Here is a 6,188-nt window from a genome sequence, read left to right as displayed (position 1 = left end):
TAATTTCTTAATTTAACCTCAAAATTAAGAAGTTAAATTTGATTTTTATAATTTTTGATTTAAATTGAGATTAAATTGAAACTTTTATATTAATTTGACCTAAAAGTTAAAAATTAACTAAAATAAACGTCCCCAATAAGTACGTGGATCAAATTAAGCATTAAGTTATATAGAAATTTCATTCTCCATAGCAACCATAACCGGATTAGGTTTGTTTATGGTCATGGCATCTCTGTAGGACGAAAGTGTGAAATGTATATAAATTTTGTCCTCAATTATTGCACTTTGCGTGGGGACTTGGAAATGTATATTTTTAATTAATGAATAACAAAATTCCATAACAAGACTATGACTTTTGAAAATTACAAAATTATATTTCTTCTCTGTGTTAGCACATACAATGACTTGGTTAGCACGTGTAAACAAAGCGAAAAAAGAAAATTTTTTCGGTTTTATTCTCTGACCCCAGTGGAGACATATGCAAGTTTACACTGTGGATCCAAATTTCAAAAATAGATTGAAAATTTAATATTTAATCCCTATATTTTATCATTAATAACACTTGAGTCTTTATATTTTTGAAATTAAATTATTTAGTCTTTCAATTTTATTTTTGTCAAAATTAGAGGTCCTTTCATCTAGCTAAAAATAATTTACTGTTAACAATAAATAAAATAACAAAATTTTCACTCTCTCTCCCTTTCTCTCCCCTCTTTATCCTTTCCCTTCTTCTTCCCTAACACTTTACCTAGTGACTCGACAAATTACCCTAACCGTACTCTAACCCGATTAATATTATTAAAACTTAAACTTATCCTAAATCTGATTATCATTACTCAAAAAAGACCCAAACCCATTCAAATTTATATATTTTAATTAATAATTTTCATAAAAAATATTTTTTATTAATAATTTATATTTTAAAAGTTTAATAATTCCATAAAATATTTAAATTCTATTTTATTTAAAATAAAAAATATAAAATTTACAAATATTATTATAAAAAACATATATTTTATATTTAATTAAGTGTGTGTGTGTGTGTATATATATATATATATATAAATGAATTCAGGTAACGAATATATAACATATAAAATCCTAGACTGTCCCAAATTCAGTAGGATCAGGTGCCCGCAAAACCTGACCCATTGCCATCCCTACTAGTGAGGGGAGAGAGAGAGAGAGAGAGAGAGAGAGAGAGAACAAATAAAGGAAAGATAATTCAGTAGGATCAGGTGCCCGCAAAACCTGACCCATTGCCATCCCTACTAGTGAGGAGAGAGAGAGAGAGAGAGAGAGAGAGAGAGAGAAAACAAATAAAGGAAAGATAAAAGAAATAATTGGAAGAGAGAGAAATCACATAGTAGAAAGGGTAATTTAGATATTTAAAAGTTTTCTCTCCTTTTGCCATTGAAGTCAGTGAGATCAACAATAAATTAAGTTTAGATTGGATAGAGGGACTTCTAATTTTGACCAAAGAAAAACTGAGATACTAAATACTCCTTCCATCTACTTTTACTTGTTTTTTTAAGTTGTTTTATCTAAAATTATCTACTATTCTGAGAAGATTAAGGAGTGTTAATTAATGTTTTTTTCAATTTTACCCTTATCTATATTAAACACAATAGTTATTTCTACAATTTCCTAAAACTAAAAGCCATCTTATCACATCCCTCTTAATTAGATGAGATAAAGAGTAATTTATTAAATTAATGAGTATTTTATTATAATTTAAGTGATTTAATTGAATTCTTAATCAATGTGCAAAAACTTTAAAATGATATATAAAAATGGACAGGGATAGGATTTTAATTTTTTGAATTATAACGACCCAAGTGTTATTGATAGAAAAACCTAGGGACTACATGGTAAAACCTAGAAAAATTATATAGGTTTAACATGCTTGATTCCAAGAGAGGATTGTTATCAGTGAGACATGGTATCCACCTTTCTAAAGAGATGTCTCCAAAGACACTTGAAGAAAGAGATAAAATGGCCAGGATTCCATATGCTTCGACTATTGGAAGTTTGATGTATGCAATGTTGTGTACTAGGCTAGATATCACATATGTTGTTAGTTAGACTAGTAGTTATCAATCCAATTCAGGTTTGGAACACTGGATAGCTATCAAGAATATCCTTAAGTACTTAAGAAGAACTAAGGATTTATTCTTGATATATGGAGGTGGTGACTTGCAATTGGATGGTTATATTGATTCTAATTTCCAATCAGATATCAATAATAGAAAGTTTACATCTGGGTTTGTGTTCATTTGTAATGGAGATTTAGTCAGTTGGAAGAGTTCCAAATAGAGTACGACTATTGATTCCACTATAGAGGTCAAGTACATTGCTGCATTAGATGCTGTAAAAGAGGTTGTTTAGATAGATGGAACCCGGTCTCACCAGAAATCCAAACACATAGAAAGGCGCTACCATATTATCAGAGAGATAGTTTGGCAAGGCGATTTAGCCATGCAGAAAATAGCATCAGCTGAAAATCCAACTGATCCATTCACTAAGCCTATGTCACAAGCTTAGTTAGACCGACATCTTGAGAAGATGGGTCTAAGGTATTATAATGAATAGCTCTAGTGCTAGTGAAAGATTGTTAGTAGTATGCCCTAGAGCATATCATTTAGTATGTATCTTGTACATATTTTTATTAATAAAAGGCATTTTCACTTTTCCGTTTACATAATATATTTATGTGTAATAGAAAAGGTCTATTGATATTTTGTTAGAAATTCTATTCTTAAGTTGTTAAGAATATGAGTGACAGTATTTCTAGCATAAAGTATCATAAATAGGTTCACAATCGAGGATACTTCATAATAAGGACATGACTTATCCAGAAAGATTGTAATCATGTTTGTTCCTAAGTTATTTATATGAGATGTAAATAAGATGGAATGGCAAGTCTCATGCATGTAACAAACATGATAGGCACTTATACTTGATAAGTAGGCCGAACCAATGACATTTATGACAAGCACATGGAGTTTACTCTTGTCAATGTATTGTCATAAATCATATCAGTGCATATAATCTTTAAACCTGAGATAGCACAGTTATCTTGTATATAGGTGGTTTGAGTTTGATACTGCTTTCATACTTGTATTGTGTATGGGTATATGGGCATGTGTTGGCTCCTACTAGTTATATATAGAGGTAGGTGTTGATCAAGATGGAATATGTTACCCTAAGTAAATAGGGATAAAATCCTATGTTCATTTAATTATTCTTGATGTTTCAAGTTCCTGACCAGGACAGATAGATTTAATCGAAAGAGTTTCTGATGAGAAAATCTTTTTAATCAAAAACTGGAATTAAAAGAGAACATAATATTCATAGCAAATGGGGTTTGACATAAACCATGACTCTAGCTCGAATTGGGATTTTGTAACAGAGAGATTCTAGTGCATGGTAACATATGATTATAGGTTCATTTAAGGTAAAACTTATTACTGATTAGGTGGCTATGGCATGCTATGCTAGGTGTTAACCATAGTCTATGAGCTGCATAAAATGATTTAGAGAAATCCTTTGTGGTAAGAAAGAGTTCTGATGATATTAAGAGTTGATATCATGTCTCATTACCAATTAGTGATGAGGCTAGTAAGTCACACACATACACAAGTAATCACCAAATTAAATATGATTTAGTTAATTAATTAAAGAGTTTAATTGATTAATTAAATAGGTTTGGTTTGCAATTAGATTGCAAAGTCCCTAGCATGGCTTGAAACCAAATCTAGGTTAATGGATGTATAGTATAAGTTAAATTTATATTTAAAGTATTTAAATATGAATTTAATTATGAGAAATTAATTAATAGAGATTAATTAATTAATTTATATTTGATATAAATTGATTAGAAGAAGAGAAATAATTATTTTGGATTAAGAACTCAAAATTAAGACACAAGGGTATTTTGATCATTTTCAAAGGGTGACATGTGGCACCATGAGATGGTGACATATGGCACTACACATAAGCTTGCCAATTGTCTTTTAATCATGTAAGATGATCAAAGACAAGATTAAATCTTAGTTTGACACTTGGCACATTGTGATTGGGTTAATTAAACTAAGGTGCAATCAGAAAATGACATGTGGCAAGGGTTTTAAGTGATGACCTAATTATATAATGTGTTGTTATGAAAGAAACAAAACACTAGCTGCTGCCTCCATTTTGTGCCGCCACCCTTGAAGCTCCCATTCTCTCTTCTTCTTCATCTCTCATCAATTCAAAGAGATTGGCCAACATTCTCTTGAATTAAAATTGCTAGAAATCGTTTCTAGTGTCCTGTATACATCTATAATCTCTCAAAAGGCAAAACCTGATTTTCTAATTAATTAGAAAGGCTTGAGAAGTTGTTCAAGGGGCTGCCATTGGTGATCTTAGTGTGGACAAGCTAGAGGGACAACATCTGGTATCCTAGGCGCATCCCAAAGGTGCCAAACACATTGCAGTGCATCAAAAAGGTTAGTGCACTTATTCTTGATCTAATCTAGGGTTCTAATGAATTAATCTGTTAATTCTAAAATCTTAAATGGCAAATGTAGATCCAAAAACATATTAAAAGAGTTTTAATATTTTGTTTATCATTGAAATCAAATAGATAAAAATGAATCTTGCATGATGCATGTGACCCTAGATGAAAAATTTTGAATTTCAATGATCTAAACTTATGTTTTTTCATGCTTCCGCTCCTTCAAATTTTTCATACGTAGCACTTCTACATAGCAACAATCAATCTCAAATATGCCATTTGCAAGCAATTTCACAAAACCCTAATAGTTAGGTCAAACCCTAACTCAAAGTCCAAATTTTCAAACATACTCATGCAATTTCACTTCCATTGTATTTAAATGTATCAATTAACATCACTAATCAAGTTTATGTGAACCAAAATCATCAAACTCCTAAAGTTCCCAAAGCTACCGAATTTCTATTTCTTCCTAAACTTATCAATTCCCCTTTATTTCATGCGATTCCTACTCCTATCAACTCCAATTCAGTGTTTAATTAAAGAACAGAAGAAGGATTAGCACTAACCTCTTGTAGTTCAATTCTTAACTTGTATAAACTTTGGAATTTCCTCACTTCTTGGTAACCAAAGTCTTTCTTTTGCTATGGGGATAAATTTTAGTAAAGGTGAATTAGGGTTTTATGGGAACAAAAGGGAGAATTTAAGCTTTGAAATGAAGAAAATGAAGAGAGCTTAACAAGAGAGGAATTCGGCCATGGAGAGGAAAATGAAGAAGATGATGAAGACTTTGGTCAATTTTGCCTCATTTCACTCTTCTTATCCCTTTACTATGTGTTTGTTAAATTCCCATTGGTTGAATAATTTAAATAATGTCATTATTACATTTTATTTTCTTTTCTTTCATTTCTTTTCTTTTCTTCTTTCTTTTCTTTTCTCATTTCCAGAAATAAATTTTAGAATTTTAATTCATTTTATGTATTTTAATCTCTCTCATTTTAATTAACATTTATGTCAAAATTCAACCCTAAGGGTGAAATGACCAAAATGCCCTTCGTTATGCTTATCGGGTTATATTTGTCTGTACTAATTGATTAAATTTTCTTTGACATTTTTAAAGTCATTTATACCTCAATAACCTTCAATTAAGTCCTAAAAATTTATTTTATAGGGTTCCTCGCAGGTCTAGGGTCGGCAACTGTCTTCACAGTCGCTTCCCAGTACAGTTACCCATCGCTGGGAATCCCGGCTCATTTAATCTTTTACATTCCATTTCTATTATTTCTTCCTAATTTTTCTTAGTCTTCATTTCATCAATTTATGTCTTCTCACCTTAGTTTAAGTGTAGTTCCAGACATCCTGACTGTTCGAACAGACATTAGTCATCGGAACAGTAGAATATACGGACTACCTAAAGTGAGATATATATATACATATAAATGGATTTGGGTAACGAATATACAACATATAAAATCTGAGATTGTCCCAAACTCGATTATTAACTACCCAAACCCATCCTATTAGGGTTCAGTAGGATCAGGTGCCTGCAAAACCTGACCCATTGCCATCCCTACTAGTGAGGGGAGAGAGAGAGAGAGAGAGAGAGAGAGAGAGAGAGAGAGAGAGAGAGAACAAATAAAGGAAAGATAAAAGAAATAATTGGAAGAGAGAGAAATCACATAGTAGAAAGGGT

Source organism: Hevea brasiliensis, chromosome 13 (assembly GCF_030052815.1).
Source record: "Hevea brasiliensis isolate MT/VB/25A 57/8 chromosome 13, ASM3005281v1, whole genome shotgun sequence".
Lineage (NCBI taxonomy): Eukaryota > Viridiplantae > Streptophyta > Magnoliopsida > Malpighiales > Euphorbiaceae > Hevea > Hevea brasiliensis.
The sequence above is the reverse complement of the archived record's forward strand: the minus strand, read 5'-3'. Positions refer to the sequence as shown.